Source organism: Eschrichtius robustus, chromosome 10 (assembly GCF_028021215.1).
Source record: "Eschrichtius robustus isolate mEscRob2 chromosome 10, mEscRob2.pri, whole genome shotgun sequence".
NCBI classification, from domain to species: Eukaryota; Metazoa; Chordata; class Mammalia; order Artiodactyla; family Eschrichtiidae; genus Eschrichtius; species Eschrichtius robustus.
Window position 1 is genome coordinate 8,813,773 of NC_090833.1, and position 20,489 is coordinate 8,834,261.

A 20,489-nucleotide genomic window follows, 5' to 3' on the forward strand; every position below is an offset into this window, starting at 1 on the left:
ACAGCCGCTTGGGGACCTGCCTAGCTCCTGCAGACACTAGAGTTTGTGACCTTTGTTTTAAAAAGAAGGCAGGTGAAGAAGACAAACTGAATCTACCGTGTTTCCCTGTGCACCACACCATTCCATCAATAATAATAATATGGATACTAGCTAAGACTCAGAGAGTTCTCGCCACGTGCCATGCACCTTACTTACAGCAACTCCTCTAATGCTCACAACAGTCCTTGGTAGGTCCTGTTATTACCTCCATATTCCAGGTGGGGAATTTGAGGCACAGAGAAGTTAAGTAACTCGTGCTTTGGTGTCTTTGCTCATGCCGTCCCACCAAACCATCATTATTCAGGACCTGGCTCAAATGTCAAATGTCATTTCCCCTGGTTATCGCACCTGGACCACTCAAACGAGAACCAGTGCTCTCATACCAACGTGTACATGCCCCTAGTAGGGCATTTATCACATCACTGAACATCAGAGCACTGTAGCCACCACCAGATTTTCCCCAGGAAAGCGGTCAGGATGTAATGGGGGAAGGAAAGCAGAAGGCAAAGGGACCAGCTGGAAGCCAACTGCAATTATCAGGCAAGAGACAAGGGTCCTCTGAGCTAAAGTGGCAGCAGTGACACCAAAGAGAAGGACACAGACTGAGAGACGGTAAGGACAGAAATGCAACAGAAACTGATGCGGGGGGGAGGCAGAACCAGCTGAGGATGCATGGCTTCTCGCTCGAGGCACCAGAGGCACAGCAACTTTGGAGAACACTTTGGCAGTTTCTTAAAAAGTTAAACATCAACTTACCAAATGACCCCGCAATTCTACACCTAGGTAACTATCTTTAAAATAAATGAAAACATATGTCCACACAAAAACATGCACACGAATTTATTCATCTTAGCCAAAATCTGGAAACTAAGTGCCCACCAACTGGGGAACAGATAGACAATGTGATATATCCATACAATGGAATACTACTCAGCAATAAAAAGAAATGGAACACTGATACAAAGTATAACATGAATAAACCTCAAAAACATCATGCTAAGTGAAAGAAGTCACACAAAGGATTGTACAATATGAGGCCATTCTTATGAAATGTCCAAAAAGCCAAATTCATAGAGGGGGGGAGCACATCAATGAGAGGCTGGGGTGGAGGCAGGACTGACTGCAAATGAGCACAAAGGATTTTTCTGGGGTGGTGGAAATGTGCTAAAACTGGATGTGGTGATGGTTACACAGCCCCAGAAATCCACAAAGCCATAGGACTGTACACTTGGAATGAGTGCATTTTACAGTAGGTAAATTAACCGCAGCAAATGCAGCAGCCACCAGGTGTCTCATGATGGTGACCTGAACGTACACATTTAACTCCCCCCTTCCACAACCCTTTGAAATAATCAAAGACATATTAAAATACTAAAAACAAATTGTATTAGCACATGATGACAGACAACGGTTATTAATAAGCAAAAACACTTTCAGGATTTCCAGGGGCAGAAGAGATGGGCCTCACCAGTCCTTCCCATCAGGAAACTTACACAAGCCTCTTAGATAGCCTCATCCACCAGAGGGCAGACAGCAGAAGAAAGAAGAACGACAATCCTGCAGCCTGTGGAACAAAAACCACATTCACAGAAAGATAGACAAGATGAAAAGGCAGAGGACTATGTACCAGATGAAGGAACAAGATAAAACCCCAGAAAAACAACTAAATGAAGTGGAGATAGGCAACCTTCCAGAAAAAGAATTCAGAATAATGATAGTGAAGATGATCCAGGACCTCAGAAAAAGAATGGAGGCAAAGATCGAGAAGATGCAAGAAATGATTAACAAAGACCTAGAAGAATTAAAGAACAAACAAACAGAGATGACCAATACAATAACTGAAATGAAAACTACACTAGAAGGAATCAGTAGCAGAATAACTGAGGCAGAAGAACGGATAAGTGACCTGGAAGACAGAATGGTGGAATTCACTGCCGCGGAACAGACTAAAGAAAAAAGAATGAAAAGAAATGAAGACAGCCTAAGAGGCCTCTGGGACAACATTAAATGCAACAACATTCACATTATAGGGGTCCCAGAAGGAGAAGAGAGAGAGAAAGGACCCAAGAAAATATTTGAAGAGATTATAGTCGAAAACTTCCCTAACATGGAAAAGGAAATAGCCACCCAAGTCCAGGAAGCGCAGCGAGTCCCATACAGGATAAACCCAAGGAGAAACACGCCAAGACACATAGTAATCAAATTGGCAAAAATTAAAGACAAAGAAGGATTATTGAAAGCAGCAAGAGAAAAACGACAAATAACATACAAGGGAACTCCCATAAGGTTAACAGCTGATTTCTCAGCAGAAACTCTACAAGCCAGAAGGGAGTGGCATGATATACTTAAAGTGATGAAAGGGAAGAACCTACAACCAAGATTACTCTACCCGGCAAGGATCTCATTCAGATTTGATGAAGAAATCAAAAGCTTTACAGACAAGCAAAAGCTAAGAGAATTCAGCACCACCAAACCAGCTCTACAACAAATGCTAAAGGAACTTCTCTAAGTGGGAAACACAAGAGAAGAAAAGGACCTACAAAAACAAACCCAAAACAATTAAGAAAATGGTCATAGGAACATACATATCGATAATTACCTGAATAATTCACGAAAATTCACGATAATTACGTGAATGGATTAAATGCTCCAACCAAAAGACACAGGCTTGCTGAATGGATACAAAAGCAAGACCCATATATATGCTGTCAACAAGAGACCCACTTCAGACCTAGGGACACATACAGACTGAAAGTGAGGGGATGGAAAAAGATATTCCATGCATATGGAAATCAAAAGAAAGCTGGAGTAGCAATACTCATATCAGATAAAATAGACTTTAAAATAAAGAATGTTACAAGAGACAAGGAAGGACACTACATAACGATCAAGGGATCAATCCAAGAAGAAGATATAATAATTGTAAATATTTATGCACCCAACATCAGAGCACCTCAATACATAAGGCAACTGCTAACAGCTATAAAAGAGGAAATCGACAGTAACACAGTAATAGTGGGGGACTTTAACACCGCACTTACACCAATGGACAGATCATCCAAAATGAAAATAAATAAGGAAACAGAAGCTTTAAATGACACAATAGACCAGATAGATTTAATTGATATTTATAGGACATTCCATCCAAAAACAGCAGATTACACTTTCTTCTCAAGTGCGCACGGAACATTCTCCAGGATAGATCACATCTTGGGTCACAAATCAAGCCTCAGTAAATTTAAGAAAATTGAAATCATATCAAGCATCTTTTCTGACCACAATGCTATGAGATTAGAAATGAATTACAGGGAAAAAAAAACATAAAAAACACAAACACATGGAGGCTAAACAATACGTTACTAAATAACCAAGAGATCACTGAAGAAATCAAAGAGGAAATCAAAAAATACCTAGAGACACATGACAATGAAAACACGATGATCCAAAACCTATGGGACACAGGAAAAGCAGTTCTAAGAGGGAAGTTTATAGCTATACAAGTCTACCTAAAGAAACAAGAAAAATCCCAAATAAACAATCTAACCTTACACCTAAAGGAACTAGAGAAAGAAGAACAAACAAAACCCAAAGTTAGCAGAAGGAAAGAAATCATAAAGATCAGAGCAGAAATAAATGAAACAGAAACAAAGAAAACAATAGCAAAGATCAATAAAACTAAAAGCTGGTTCTTTGAGAAGATAAATAAAATTGATAAACCATTAGCCAGACTCATCAAGAAAAAGAGGGAGAGGACTCAAATCAATAAAATTAGCAATGAAAAAGGAGAAGTTACAACAGACACCGCAGAAATACAAAGCATCCTAAAAGACTACTACAAGCAACTCTATGCCAATAAAATGGACAACCTGGAAGAAAGGGACAAATTCTTAGAAAGGTATAACCTTCCAAGACTGAACCAGGAAGAAATAGAAAATATGAACAGACCAATCACAAGTAATGAAATTGTAACTGTGATTAAAAATCTTCCAACAGGGCTTCCCTGGTGGCGCAGTGGTTGAGAATCTTCCTGCCAATGCAGGGGACACGGGTTCAAGCCCTGGTCTGGGAAGATCCCACATGCCGCGGAGCAACTAGGCCTGTGAGCCATACCTACTGAGCCTGCGCTCCGCAACAAGAGAGGCCGCGATAGTGAGAGGCCCGCGCACCGCGATGAAGAGTGGCCCCCGCTCGCCGCAACTGGAGAAAGCCGTCGCACAGAAACGAAGACCCAACACAGTCAAAAATAAATAAATAAGTAAATAAAATAAAATAAAAAAATCTTCCAACAAACAAAAGTCCAGGACCAGATGGCTTCACAGGTGAATTCTATCAAACATTTAGAGAAGAGCTAACACCCATCCTTCTCAAACTCTTCCAAAAAATTGCAGAGGAAGGAACACTCCCAAACTCATTCTAAGGCCACCATCACCCTGACACCAAAACCAGACAAAGATACTACAAAAAAAGAAAATTACAGACCAATATCACTGATGAATATAGATGCAAAAATCCTCAACAAAATACTAGCAAACAGAATCCAACAACACATTAAAAGAAAAAAAGAGATGGGCCTGAGGGGAGAGGAGCCAGCCTCTGAAATAGAAGCAACACCTCCTAGGAATCAAGTGGTTGGGACCCTCCAACAGAAACCTCCAAGAAAGCCCAGAGACTTCCAAGTGGGGAATCCAGAAACGGAAGAGTCCAAAGGCAGCTGAGGGGATGAGGCTGCCAGGGCTGTCTCAGACCAGACAAACCAGCTCCCATGGACTGGGGTTGGGGCCGACTCAGCCAGGCTGTGCTGATGGATGGAAGCTGCTCATCCATCTGAACAAAGTGACTCGATCCTAGCCTGACGGAGTCACCATGGGGAGACAGAGTGGGACACAGCCAGCCAACCCTCTTGGGGTGGATCCAACTTGCTCCAGTTCCAGGCTGAGGTGGGCTTTGCTGCTTTCAGGGAGCGCCCAGCACTCTGCAGGGCTCCCCAAGGGGAGCCCAGACGTGGAGCCCAGTCTGCTCGGCCAGGCCCAAACCAGAGGCCATGGCTCTCCCCACTGGCCTGGTAACCAGTCAGTCACGCAGCCTTCAGCCTAGGGGCCATGAGTCTCAGACCCTCTTCCATGACCGTAATTTGCTCACTCCCTACTTCCCATCTGCAGGACGTCGCCAACTTGGCCCATCTCTCCAGCGACCTTTGGTGGTGCACTCGGGGCCCCCACCCCACGCGCACATGGCGTGAACAGGGAGTGCTGATGCTGAGTGAGGCGCTGGGCTAAGCACGACATTTTCAGCTCACTTGATCTTCACAACAACCCATTGAGGCAGAGGCTATTCTGATTCCGGGAAACTGAGGCCCAGAGAGGTGACGTAACTTACTGCTAGTTAAGTGGCAGTACTGGGGAGTCCAAACCCTGGTCAGTGGACACCAGGGCCTGGGCCTCCTCTGAGGGCCCAGGTGAGGACTGAACGAGAAAATGCATGCCAAGTGCCCGGGCCAGGTCAGACACTGAGCAAGCGCTCTGTTAAGGCTATTAATTGCTATTAGTGTTAATTCTAATCCTGCAGTTTCATTCATTTATACCTATTCTTTCTTCCTAAAACAAACAGGTAACTTAAAACGTTAAAGAAAGGACAGCATGGTGCTTTGTGAAACCACGGGCCTCCCCTACTGGGAAGGAGATTTCCAGCTGCGGGCTCCAGGCCCCCAGAGGAGCACAGGCTGAGTCCAGGGGTCCGAGCGGCGTAGGGCTCCTCCTCCATGAGGCCTGAACGGCCCCCCCCACCGCCCCCGGCCCACTCTGACCCAGCCCACCTAGAGACAAAGTGACAGCCCACCCATGCTACCCATCGTGCTTCCTACTGGCGGCCTGAGCTGGAAAGACAGACAGACAGACTGCTTGTTTCCAATGTGACTCCTGCATGTCTCGCCACTAACAAAACAGCCTAATTTATGGGCAGTGACTCTCAGACAAGAGATATTTCACATGCTAAGAAATAAGAGGACCAAGCAGAATGGAACATCCTTTCCAGGGCCCAGAGGAACCCTCACCCATCCACCTGCCGTCCTTGAGGCCCGGCCAAGCCCCAACTCCTCGCCAGGGACCAGACTCCCATCAAGGGGGTCAGCCCAGCCCAGGCCCCTCCCTGAGAACCCCTCCCCCACTCCAGGGGAAGGCCCCTGAATATGTGGACCGTGCCTCCCAGGCCGGACTGATTGGACCAGAATGCCCACCTGCTTCTCCGGGAACTCGGACCCTACGGTACCAGTCTCTGCTGGTCAGCCGAACTAAGCACTACGCCCTCGGGAGGGGAGGGTGGCCAGATCCTGCCCAGTGCAAGAAGAGTCCCTCCAAGTGGGGAGGCAGCAGATGCGCAGAGAGAAGCTGAAGGGGGAGCCTGTGTCTGAAAGAAAAGGTTCCGAGCCCCAGGGCTCTGTAATAAATGCTTCTTTTTCAGTGTCGGATCATTGGAGTAGATCTCCAAAAGACCTTGACCAAGGCTATTTCCTAAATACCAAGCTCATGCCAAGCCACCATAACCTAACCCTAAAAACACAGGGGGTTCATCCTCACGGGGGAAGACGTGCACCATCCTTTCACTTGTCCATCCATGCATTCGTCAGGCTCCTACTTTGTGCGGACTTTGTTCTAGCCAGGAGTTCCTATCATTTTTGTACCTTGGACCCTTTTGGCCATCTGGTGAAGCCCATGGGCCCCTTCTCACAGAAATGTTTTTAAATGAATAAAATAAAATTATACAGGAAACCAATTACACAGGACTGCTCAGAAAGCCAACTGTATTAAAATTCAGTTATAAACTTATTTTCAAAGTAATTTATAATATAGTAATATATGTATTTCTTCAGGTAAGGAAATATATATATATATATATATATATATATATATATATATATATATATATATATATATATAAAATTGCATTAAATAGCAAGATCTATTGGTGGGTCTAATAACTACCATAATTTCAAAGTACTCAAGAACATAAATTTTCCGAGATGCATGCCCACAATTGTTATGTGATATGGAGGTAGCTGTGACTTTTATTGGTGACGAAGTCCCAGGTACTGTAAATATTACTATAATTTATTGTCTACATTAGCAACTGAGGAAGATGCCAAATTTCACTTAGAAGTTAGTGAAAATAAAGATGTTATTTTTTTCCCATCCAAATGCAGGGAAGTCTGGTCAAGGACCCTGTTCCAGGCACAGGGGACACAAAGCGAACAGACCCTGCCCCCAGAGAACTCACATTCCAGCGCAGGAGTTAGAAACCACATGTGAACTCAGATCATGAGGGTCTTCAGGAAGTAAAATAGGGTGGAAGACGGTATTTGCCAGGGTGGTCAAGGAAGGACTCTGAAGATGCAGTATTGAGCTAAAGCCCTAGGAAGGATTCAACCAGAAAAACCAGTGAGAGTGTCCTTTACAGAGGCCACAGCGAGTGCAAAGGGCCTGAGGTGCACAGGGGCTCAGCAGGTGTGTGATGGAGAGAGACAGCCACAGCTGGAGCCCAGTCAGTGGGAGGCAGCGGACAGACGGGCTGGGGCCAGAGCATAAAGGGTCTTGCAGGCCATGGTGGGGAGTTTAGGTTTTACCTGGAATGCCTGGGAATGGGTTCTGAGCTGGGGAGTGACATGATCTGATCTCACTGTTTCTGAAGATCAAAGTGGCTACTGTGCAGAGAACTCCATGGGAGGCCAAAGATGGGAGCAGCGAAGCCAGCTGGGGGTAAGAGATGCTGACAGCTCGGACTGCTGGCCATGGGGAAAAGAGATGGATTTGGGAGGGGTTCTGGAGGTGAAACAGACAAGACTTGCTGATGGATTGCATGTGACAGGAGAGGAAAAGAGAGGAACTGAGGATAAATGACTCCTACCTTTAGGGCCATTACGAATGGGTAACTGCTCAGCAGTTCATTCATTCATTGGCTCAACACCCATCCACTGAGACCTGGAGGACCAGTTCTGGGGACCAGAGCCAAAGATGACACAGCCCTGCCCTCCAGGGTCCAGCAGTGTAGCGAGGGGGAGAAAATCCCATAGGTAGATACTCACAGGACACGTGGTGTAACAGATCACGGGTTCACCTTGGGCGTCAAAGAAGACATCACTAAGAAGAGCCGTTGAGCTGGTCTTAAAAGGACAAGCGGGAGTGTTTCTAGGCAACGGGGGGTGGGCCACAGGCACTCTGAGCATGAGCAGAAGCCCAGAGGTGTGAAAGCACACCCCCGATGCCAGTGTGCCAGGAGCACAGGGAATAGGTTCCCCTCCTCACCTGCCCCCAGCCCCTGCCCATCCTAGACTAACAGGGGTGCTAATAAGCCAGGCAGGGCTCCCCACGGAGCCAGCTTTAACAGATGGCCCCGATACTACAGCCACAGGAACAGCATCTTGCCTCCTGGTCACTCCCTCAATCCTTCGGTAAACTTGGTGACCCTTTTCCCAAGCCCTGCTCTGTGCAGAGGACTCAGGCCAGCCCTCGAGGAGCTCACACACAGTCTTGATTACTGCTGTCATCACAACAATCTATTAGACACTTACTCTGTTTAAGGCTCTGGCTAAGGATTTACACGCATCAAAAAAAAAAACTTCCCTGGGGGCTCAGTGGTTAAGAATGAGCCTGCCAATGCAGGGGACATGGGTTCGATCCCTGGTCCGGGAAGATCCCACATGCCGCGGAGCAACTAAGCCCGTGCGCCACAACTACTGAGCCTGTGCTCTAGAGCCCACGAACCACAACTACTGAGCCCACGTGCCACAACTACTGAAGCCCGTGAGCCTAGAGCCCATGCTCCACAACAAGAGAAGCCACCGCAATGAGAAGCCCGCGCACTGCAACGAAGAGTAGCCCCCGCTCACCGCAACTAGAGAAAGCCCGCACGCAGCAACGAAGACCCAACGCAGCTGAAAATAAATAAATATATATATTTTTAAAAATTATTTTAAAAAACCATTTTACAGATGAGAAAACTGAGGCTCAGAGAGAGAAACTACACTGTAACTCGGGGATCCGTTTTTCACACACCTGCCTGCCCGTACCCCCTGCTGGACAGGGAGGCAGTCTGGCACCAAGGGAAGGGCACCAGCTTAAGTTTGGCCAAAACCCCTGTCTTCCCACCCTTCCTCACCTCTTACACACATACACACGCACACACTCTCATACTAATGCCTCCCTGGAAACCAAAGCACTGCAGGAGGAAAAGATTCTCATGACGTAACTTTGCAAGAACGTGGCAGTTGTATCAGAACCACAGAACCACCCCGTGTCTCTGGTTTCTGTGTGACAGACTCCAGTCTCGTGTGTGGGCTCCTGAAGAGGGGAAGGAAAGTCCCATATGTGATGTTGGTTTCCTTCCAGACTTTCAGAATTCTCCTTCAATGTTCCAGGTTGAGGAAACCAAGGAAATAGCAGGAGACAGTCTGGTGCAGACCACTGTGGAGAAGGCAGAAAAACCACTTTTTCCTAAGCTTGTGGAGGTTGTTTCAAAGAAAATACACACATCCAGGAATGTTCAAGTACAAGAGAGTGATGTCTTCCAAATGTTTCAGACAAGCATAGAGACGGCGCCGAGCCCGTGTCTGAGCCCACCTCCTCGCATGGCCACGCTGCTCTCCACAGGCTCGGTCACAGCTGCTCCACCTTCTGCGTCTGAACAGAAGATGAGGAGACAGAACCAAAGTAGGTTTCTGCCCACAACCAGTTGTTCACTCCACGTCAGGAACAATAAGTGTATGTGTTCTCTCTCCCTCTCTCTCTGGACAGCCACAGCGTGCCCGTTTTGTATTACCAAAAGGCCTCCCCCAGGGTCACAGTCACCCTGAAGCTGGACCACATGCCAGGTGCCCAGGAAAGGTCCCCTCGTGCGGGCTGGCAGTGGCGCTCTCACTATACCCACTCCCGACCCTCTCCAAACTGGCCAAGCCTCATCCTGGCAAGCAGCAGCGCCTGGCGGCTTTCAAAGCGAGGCCCTGGCCACGTGAGCACATGAGACTTGAGATGCCATCCCTCGGCGCCGTGTTCGCCACGCCCTCCCCCGCCCCTTTCAAGCCACCCACCAGATGCTCGACATCCAACATCTCCCCTCCTCACTGAGGGGCAGATAATGAGCTGAGCGGGCTAGACGGCTGAGGAGGCACCACTGTGTCCAAATGCCCCCCTGGCTGAGCCCCCCTGGGGGAGAGAAAGCAGCAGTGTTCGGGGAAGAGGGCTGGGTATGGAGTCTGAGGGTCTGCAGATAGACAAAAACAAGAGAAAACTTGTGAAACTGAGCAAACCTGGAGAAAAGGACAAGGAAGGGCATCTTCCTGGAGAAGGGAAGCACCCACGTGCACGGAGCTGACGTAGGGCCGGCACAGACAGGCAGCCACCCGCAAATTCACGTGACAGCGCTGACCCGGCGCCCCCCACGCCCCACACACCGTGCGCTGAGGCCGGGGAGGCAGAAACCAGCGGCCCATCCGTCCTCAGAAAGTCCAGCCTAGCCATGCCTACTCAGGCCTCCTCTTCTCAAGTAGGAGGGCTTCCAGAATCCTTTACGTAAGAGTAATACCTTCAAAAAGGTATAAAGTAAAAAAGGGAAGTCCCCACACTCCCTAGTCCCTGTCCCCAAGGTTACACGTTCACACAGGGCAGGGCAGCACCCGTGCACACAGCCACACACAAGTAGATATACAGACAGACGCAAGTGTGTGCGCGTGTATACATGTAGGCACAGCCTGTGGTTCAACACCTCCCACCCCCCAGAGGTTGACAAGCTACAACCGCAGGCCTGGCAGGAGCTAAGAATAGGACAGTTACAGCGCAGCATGTTCTCAGGCAGGAGAAGGAGCTGGGTACCTCTGTGGCTTAGAAAACAAACCAGGATTTGAATTCTCACCCATCATGAACCTTGTGCCCTGGGCAAGTTGCTTGACCTGGCCAAGCCTCACTTTCTTCATCTGTAAAATGGGGAACACTGCAGTAGCGACCTCACAGGTGGCTGAAGGGATTCACAGGACGGTGCACATTAGAAGCGGCCGGCATGGTACATCATTAATGACAGCTATTATTTGTGTTGACACCCGTCACCACCACTTTCACCCTCCCCGGGGCAGGGGTAAGCAAGGGCAATGCTCTCTTAGCATGAGACCGCAAGAAATCACCTCTAAGTTAAGGTAATAGGAGGAATGTGACTGAAAAATACGCATTTCTCATAAAACTATGAAAGGGTTCCCAAAAGAAAATGAATCCTCTGGCAGGCAGGATAGTTTCATTTTACACCCTCTTTGAAAAGGGCGGCTGGAGCTTCCCCATCCCTCCCCCATGCCCATGTAATTATTCTTGAAATCAAAGCTTCCTCCCTTCCAAGACAAGCCTGCAGAAAACAGGCGGAAGAGAGAAACCCTCACCTGCAGCCACTAGCTGATGAGTAGGACCTGAGTTTTCCACAGGCAGGGGAGGCAGGTTTTAGGAAAATGGGAAAACCTAGGGATACGTGTGGGGGAGGGCTTGAAGACAGCTTCTGGAAATGGGGGTGAAAGAGAGAGTGAGAAAATGAGGGTGGCCTGCCTGGGACATCCCAGACACCCAAGGCAGCCCGGGAGCATCCAGACTGGCACACTTCCATTCTGGAAGCCTGGCAGTGACACTTCCCTTTCTGCACGTTAGGGATCGCGAAAGCCAGACCAGGGACCCAGCGCCTCACTCCCTCTCCCCGACTCCGCACAGCCCTCATCAGCCACCCACTTAATCTTAATTACCGTCCAGGGGACAGTTGCTCTGGGGAAAGGCAGGCAGTGTCACCTGCAACTGGAAGAGCGGAGGTGCCTGTGTCTTCGTGGACAGCCACCGGCAGGGATAAGCCCTCTCTGGGGGACACACTGCATCTCACCACCTCCAAACTGACCCGAGCCTCTGCACAGCAGGACGGCCTCCTAAGCAGTGTCCCTGCCACACCCCTGCCTCCTCATGGTTTAGTCTCGACACAAACAGAGTGATCCTTTGAAAACATAAATCAAAAACTTGCAGGACATACACAAAAAGAGTGAATTTTCCTGTATGCAGAGCATACATACCCAGCTGGAGGAAAACAGGCTGCATCCCAGATCTTCCTCCAGAAGGAAGCTGGAGAAATACCCTGATGGATAAGAGAAGACGACTCCGCCTGAGTAGCGACCTTATTATACAGAAGCCGGCAGCAGGAAGAGGAGAAAGTATTCAGCCAGTGGCCTGAGACACCGTAGAACCCTTCAGAATGGAGCTGGGGACAGCCCTGAGATCTGGCAGCAAGAGTGCCGTGGGCACCTAGGACGGTACCTGGGGGCCCGGCAAAGTCTCTCAGATGAGAGACGCTTTGACTCTACAGGTAGGTGAAGCAGAAGCACAAAAGCCAGGCCATGAATTTCATCCAGTGAGGACCTGGCGAGACCCTCTGGGCAGACTGGGGAGTGTCACAGCCTGGAGGACACTGATGAGACTCGACAACTAAATGCAGGGAGGGATCCTGAGCTGAGCCCTGGAGCAGGGGAACTGGGGACATCTGGAAAAGGCTGCTAGTTTAGTTCATAGTGTCGTACCTAAACTAACTCACCCAGGTCAATTTGATAACCGCACTGTGGTTACGTGAGTCAACAGGGAAGCTGGGTGAATGGTATGTGTAAATGCTATGCGCGGTTTGGCAAATTTCTGTGAGTCTAAAGTTACTTCAAAATAAAAAGTTAAATTTAAAAAGGGATCCTACACCCTCACAACCCCTCAATACACGCACACAAGCTCCACCGCCAGGCCTGATGCCTGGGACTCACCATTTCCCGCACAAACCACAATTCGAGGGTTGTGCTCTGGGGTGTTGAGGTTCGGGCATTTTACGCCCATTATGTGTGGGCCAAACACACACTGTCTCCAGTAGACAGAGGATCGGACGGAAGGCAGTTTCCTGTAAGAAGCAGAGGGTCCCTCCCTCCCTCCTAGTCTCTGCCAAGGGCAGAGGAAGTACTGGTGTGACCGGTGACGGCCCAGGTCATTGCCTGGACCACATCCGTCAGGAGCATCACCAGGTGTCACAGGTGACACGCCTGTTCAGGGCCCCCTCCTCTCCCCACTGCTGCTCTGAGACCCACAGGGTGGACAGGGCCCCTGCCTGGGCTCAGCCGGCTCTGACTCCCACCTGTACCCGAGTGCGTGCCTGGCAGGCACGGCCCTGGGCGCTGTCGCTGCCAGAGGAAGGCAAGGACCCACGATACGGAGCAAGCGAGGGGCGGGGGCGGCCCCAGTGGGCTAGGAGGCCATCACTTGCTTCAAGCAGTGTTGACCAGAGAGCCCTGGAGCGGGTGGCAGGCACGGGCAGCTCACGGTGAGGGTCCCTTATCCTCCTCTGCCGCTGCTCCTCCTGTGACCAGGCGCTTCGGAAACCTCGAGGTGAAGAGGAGGCTGGCGGAACAGGACACCCACGCTCTTGGGCCTTCCTGACAAGTACCTCGGAGTCCTGACCCACCGTGTACAGCCTGGCGCTTCCCACCAAATTAGGAAGGACGCTGTCTGTGGGGAGTAAGGCAGGGTGGGTCAGGCCGGGCTGCAGAAGCAGCGGCGGCAGCAGGACAAAGCCGACGAGGAGCAGAGGGCGTGCCCCGCGGGGTGAGCCGGTGAGCGTGGGTTTAAGGGCAACGCCCACCGAGTTGTAGGCTGTGTCCCAGTGCCATTCCACATTCCGTGGCAAATATGGCAGCGCGAGGGGTGGGAGGGTGCCAAAGGCCGCGTAGAACACGACATCTTCACATCAAACTATATGAATAGATTTTAGTTTCAAGACAATAAACTAGGTTGACACATATGCTTTCCCCTCTTCTAATCTTGTTGAAATGAAAAATAAGAAGACTGAGAAATCTGTTGCAATGTTGAAGTACAGGGAATGATGACAACAACAAACCAAAAATTAAGAATTCCTAGAAGATTTGAAGCAGATGGAATCAGATAGAGAAGAAAGCTCTGTTAGACATCTGGCCATAAAATCAACTGTTTCCTCTATCCAAACAATAACCAGCTAGAAAATGTAATGGCACAAGGGCCTGCTAAGAAAAGAAAAAAAAATACATAGAAGTAAACTGTAAAAGAAATGTACAAAAATCATTTGAAGCAAATTATTAAATTTTACTTATAGACAAAAAAAGAAGACTTAAATCAAAAAAGAGACATTTCACTCCTTCTGAATAAGGAGATGATATTGTAAAGACATCAGTTCTCCCCAGCTGATCTAGAAATAAAATGCAAATTCACTCTGAATCCTAAGAGGATACATTTCAGAATTCAACAAGTTGATTTAAAACTTTGTCTGGAAGAATAATTAAAAATAGCTAAGAAGTTTTCAAAAAAGAAGTATAATGAGACGGCACCTGTCCTTTCAGGAAGCCGCAGTTGATGATAAATGGTCAGCAGGACAGAACACAGTCCAGAAAAATAGGATCAAGTATAGCTGAGAATTAACATCTGATCAAGATGGCATTTCAAACAGTGGGAAAGAATGGATTATTCAATAAATGTTGATGAAACAATTTTCTATTCACTTGAGGGGGGATTTATTTTACATTTTACCCAGTATCATTTATAAGAGTAAATCTTTGATAAAGATTTAACCAAACCAAAAAATTGCCATAAAAATACCAAAGGAGGGACTTCCCTGGTGGTCCAGTGGTTAAGAATCCACCTTACAATGCAGGGGACGTGGGTTCGATCCCTGGTCAGGGAACTAAGATCCCACATGCCGCAAGGCAACTAAGCCTGCACGCTGCAACTAGAGAGCCCGCGTGCCTCAACGAAGAGCCCATGCACTGCAAGGAAAGATCCCACATGCCCCAACGAAGATCCCGCGTGCCGCAACTAAGACCCGACGCAGCCAAACAAATAAATTTTAAAAAAAATAAAGCTCTAAGAAAAAAAAATACCAAAGGAAACACAAGTCATTATCCTTTTTTATTGTCCCAGGGTGAAGTCCTCTCTAGAGTGATACAAAAGCTAGAAAACAAAGGAAACTATTGGCAGATTTAACTACGTGAAAAATTAAAACTTCTGTATAGGAAAAGACATCATGAAAGAAGTGAAAGTCAGTCAGTAAACAGGACAGGGTTCTGAAATGCCACATGAGATGATGAAGTTCTCTTAATACAGGAAGAAGCCCCCCAGGAGTTCTGGCTCACTCTCTGCAGAGTGGCCTTGGGCAGGTAGATCAGTATTTACAGACAGAGAAAGATGTCCACAGATTCAGGACATATTCACTCTTATTCATTTGTTCATTCATTCAACAAAAAGTTACCAAAAGTCTAGTATATGTCAGGTACTGTTCTAGGTGCTGGGCATAAAGCAGTGACGAAAAAGCCAGAAATCCCCCAGTACATTCTAGTGGGGGAAACGGACAATAAATAAAGCACCCAGTAAAATATATGGCCTATAAGCTGGTGATAAAAAAGTAAAGCAGAGAAAGGGTATAGGCAGAGTGGGAAGGGGGTGGGCTTACAATTTTAAATGGGGGCAGTGGTCTGAGAAGTGCTCACTGAGAAAACGACATCTGGACATGTTTTGAAATATTTGTGCATACATGTGAACACTCACACAAAAGTCTAGAAGGATATGTACTCAAGTCTTAATGTCAATGCTTCTTACAGGTGTCATTGTACGGCACTTTTACTTTCTACTTTTTGTGCACTTCAGTATTGTTTGATTTCTTTTAAAGTAACTATGGAACACTTATTGTGAGCAACACAGCATTTGGAGGGAAAACAAAGTGAATTTCCAGAGACAAGCACTTGAGGGATGTTCCCACCGGCAGGGATCAGACGTGGGAGGTTGGAGTCGGATGTCTGGTGCTCTGGCGCCACCTGGTGGCCATCTCCTAACTGATCAATCTCATTTCCAATCCCCTCAAGGTATCAATAAAGAAGAGACAAGACACACAACAACTGTATAAAAACCTATCTGCCCTGTGGACAGGGACTGGAAAGGCAACGGGCAACATGAACAGTTTGATTTGTTGGGGTGGCATGGTCATGGTGGGATTTTTTTAGCTTGGATCTTCAATCATAGTTCTATGATGACATTTCGTTCCTTTGCGTTAGCTGCAACGGAGCAGTTCTACGGGGCAGCTGAAGGCACTCACAGAAATGGAGTGAGAGGTGGGGTGGGCAACATAGAGCCATAACCCAGGCCATCTGCACGTGTGTCCCCAAGAAGTTTGGGGGTTCACAGAGTGACAGGACCTCAGGTCACACAGTGGTTGGAGGTGGAGGGGTCTTCCCCAATGAGAGTGCCTGGAGGACGAGGTCCCAGGAGTCTGGCTGGGAGGGGCAGCCATATCCGGGCCCTCAAATGATTAACCGCTAACTGAGCACATGCACAGACCACCAAACTGGAGCCTCCTCGCCAAAGCCCAGAGGAAACAGACATCCCACGGGTGATGAGGAAGTGACATTGATCTCAGCAAGGACTCTGCCTGGAATAGTCTTCCCCTCTCCCCCATCCTTCGGCCCCTCTTCTGTGTGCCCTCACTCAGCCCGCTGTAGCACCTGTCACTCTGACAAGGAAGTGCTCTTGCCGGGCATCTCCCTGCTAGACCATGAGCTCTGGAAGGCAAGAGTCACACCTACTCATTCACCCTCGGAGAGCTCCGGGTTTGAGTCCTACGTGACAGCAGGCAAGTGCCCCTTTAAGCTTGTGTTTCTGCATGGAGATACAGGACTGTCCTCCCCTCGTGTGGTTATGGCAAGGACAACTAATAGCAGCAGCTGGCACTCGGGAGTAGTGGTGGGCACCAGGCGGCTGTCTAAGCGTTTTATATGCATTAAGTTCCTGAACTGAGGCCACCTCTGTGGAGTGTTGATCACAGCGCCCGGCACGGGGTAAGTGCTCAAATATTGTTATTTTACTCCCAGTTCCCAACACAGTACCCAGCACTCTGCTGTTTTCAGTAAAAATGAATGAACCACTCCCCCAGCCTACTACAGGAAGGGGCAGGTTCAGGGCAAGACTGCGATGCTTAAGCCGCCCATCAGCACCCCCAGGCACTTGGACTGCACAAAGGGACTTCAAGGAGAGCACCCCTGCAGGACTGGGGAGGGTGGGGGACGCAGGGAGAAGTGATGCAAACTCCTGGGGTGGGGGCAGGGGAAGCAGCAACGCTCTGGGCTCAGGTTCAGCTCAGGTAGAAGCTGCCACCCAGGAGGGGCCTCAGTGAAAAGTGGGTGGAACTTGCCTTAACAATCCCTCCAGCCCTGATCCCAGGTGGTCAAGGCCGTGGTCCTCGCAGTAGAGGGTCGGTAGGCAAGATCACTGAGGGAAGCTGGTGTGAGGGAAGGAAGGGGGCTGAGAGGTACCCAACCCACTGAGAGTCACAGGCACTACCCTGGGGGGGGAGAGGGCGGTGCAGGCCCCTCCCCAACCCAGCCCCTTGGAAGTGGCTTCCAGCCAAGGAAGGAGAGACCGGCAGACTAGAACAGGTGCCAGAAGGGCGCTAGAGCGGCTGGTGGCCATGCCCACTGTGCTGTCTCCCGCAGCCAGGTGTGCTCAGGGGCTGGTTCTCTCCCTGGAACCATCCTCGCCCCTCCTCTCCTCCCCACTCCTTCCTGCCCTTTTCCAGCCTCATTTTCAGTGTCACTTCCTCTAGGACCCCTTCTGTGACACCTGACTATGTTGTGTCCTTCTCCTACAGGCTTTTAGAGCACCCAGACTTTTCCTTAGCACTCGTCCTATTTGTCTTATGTTCGTCCTCCCTGGACAGTCACAGCTGTGGCCACGCTCGGCTGCCTCCCCAAGATTTCCAGCGAGAGGGTCACGCAGGCAGCATCAGGAGCGGCCCACGGCTTCTGCGGCTCACAAACCCTTTTCTGAGCAACCCCACTCCACATGCTTCCCATCTCTGACTCTGAGGTTACGATAGGGCAGAGCCTTTCTCCTGATCAGGGAGGACCGCTACTGATGCCTATTTATGTGCGGTTCAAGAATGAGATGTCAACGCTAATACAACTGACAGCCTAAACCTTCATCTTTTTTTTTCTTTTTCTTTTTTTTTTTTTTGGCCGTGCCACGCAGCATGCAGGACCTTAGTTCCCCGACCAGGGATCAAACCTGGGCCCCCGGCACAGGAAGCATGGAGTCCTAACCACTGGACTGCCAGGGAAGTCCCAAAACTTCGTCTTACAAAAAAGAAAACTCAAGTCTCCTTGCTTACAGACGTTTATAAAGGCAATCTCAAAAGAAACAAATGACAAAAAGGAAGGTGTAGTAATTTATCTGGGTTTTTTTTTTTGGGGGGGGGGGGTTGTTTCTTGATATTTCATCATTCTAAATTATACTTTATCGCACTTCCTATTTAAACTACAAAAGCAACATATCTTTATTGCTATAAGCCAAACCCAAGAGGGGTGTACAAATAAAAAGCCATGAAACCACCCTCCCCCAATGCCGACCCCCTTCCACCCACCTAAGGTAATCACAGTGGGCAGCCAGGAGTACACGCCTCCAAGCCTTTGTGCCAAGCAACATAAATACCTGTAACCAAGTGGGACTAGACCAGAACCCAAGGTCGTACCCTCAAACACCTGCGGGGCCCAGCAGATCATGTAACGGCGAAGCTGCAGGTGTAATAGAATAAGGACAGATGGGGCCTGTGGCCAACTACACCACTTAAAGCTTTCCATTTTGAACATTTGGAAAGCACTGAACTGGCCATACAAGGCATCTGAGAGAGAGACTGGACAGTGCTCCTTGGGTAGAGTAGGAAAGTTAGTAAGAGCTCAGATTATGGAGACCTGGTAACATCCTGGGCCCAGTGTCTATTGGCTAGGTGACTGTTAAGAAAGTCACTTAGTCTCTGTGCTTCAAATTCCTCCTCTGAAAAGAGGCAATCCAACAGTCCCTTCCTTGTAAGTTCACTGTGAGAAGAGAATAATGTAAAGCACTTAGCACTGGCCTGGCACACATTATTGCTGGCCACCAGTCTGCAACCACTGCTGGAGACATTATTCTGCAATTTGTTTTTTAAACCTAACGATGTGTCATGGGCTTCCCTCATGTCAAGGTAGAGAGAGCTGGATCCTTTTTAATAACTGCCTAATACATGGCTGATGGGGGCTCCCATTCCTTCCACTTTTTTGCCACTACAAACAGTGGTGCAGAAAACAGCTTTGTACTGCTTTTTGCATTGGTGCTTTATTTCTGCAGGAATTGCTGCTGGGTTGACAGATATGGATATTTAATACTCATTAAATATTTTCAATTATATTCCCCCAAAGTTAGAACAATTCATACTCCCAACAGCAATGTAAGGGAGCACTCACTTCCCCCAATCACTTGCTAACATTGGATTTTATCAATCTTTGTAACATTTTGCCACTTAAAAAGGTAAAAAAGAAAACTATTATTTTTATTTGCATTCTGCTAGTGATGATCTTTTGAGGCAGAGATTTCCAACTTCTTTCTTTCTCCTTTTCTTCTTCAGCAAGAAAACTCCTATTTTTAGCTAAGCACACTCCATGCTCCCTTGCAGTTCAGTGTGGCTAAGCTCCACTCGGTGAGATGTAAATGTTAGTGCTGTGTGAGACTTCTGAGAAGTATCTGAAAGGGAAAGGGCACACCCTTCTTCTCCCCTTTCTCCTTCTGGCTTCTGGAATGCAGATGTGATGACTGGAGCTCAAGCAGCCATCTTGAGTCAGGCGGCAATCTGCTATGGCGGGAAGAGCGGCGAGATATAAGGAACCTGGCGGCTCTGTGATGACTTTGATTCCACCACACCAACCTCTTTACTTTTTCATGAAATGATACAAACCCTTATATGTTTAAGCCATCATTATTCCAGGGTTATCCACTACATGCAACAAAATCTAGTCCTAACCAATACACCTTCTGATTCCCAAAAGTCAAAACTGAACCTTTACTTCTCTTTTTTGTAATACACATAAATAACAATGGCTTTACGTTTTACTTGCCCTATGTTTATTTAAGTCTCTTAAAAGTGGAACACTCATTTCCCCACTCTCCCATTCTTTCTCCCAAAGCCTTGGGTTTTACAGAGATGGTTTAGAATTTTTATTTTCAGCCTGTTCTGTTTTCCCATACAGTTCTCCTCTATTTCAAAAGTTCTCAATAACACACAATAAAAATTCTAACTCACAGTAGCAACGGCCAATGAGATTAATCTCTGTGCACTAAAGGGTGCACCACAGCTCACTGCTTCCTGCACTCTCCATGTCCCCCACCCCAGAATCTCTGCTCTAACTGTCCTTCGGTTAGAGAACTTCACTGGGCGTTTTCCTCAGGCACACCTACCAGATGACGTATGCTTTATGTCCTCACGCGTGTGAAATATCTTTCTTTCCCAATGACCAGGAGTGACATCTCGGCTGGCTCAGCGAGGGCTGTGGCCCCCTTTCTCCAACAGTCTGGAGACCCCAGACCACCATCTTCCGGACT

General features: G+C 48.2%; 1 protein-coding gene across 14 annotated transcripts in view; it reads right to left on the reverse strand.

The window, feature by feature from the left end:
• RALGPS1 (Ral GEF with PH domain and SH3 binding motif 1) overlaps positions 1 to 20,489 on the reverse strand; it is a 284,245-nt gene that overhangs the window by 242,156 nt on the left and 21,600 nt on the right. The window lies entirely within an intron of this gene.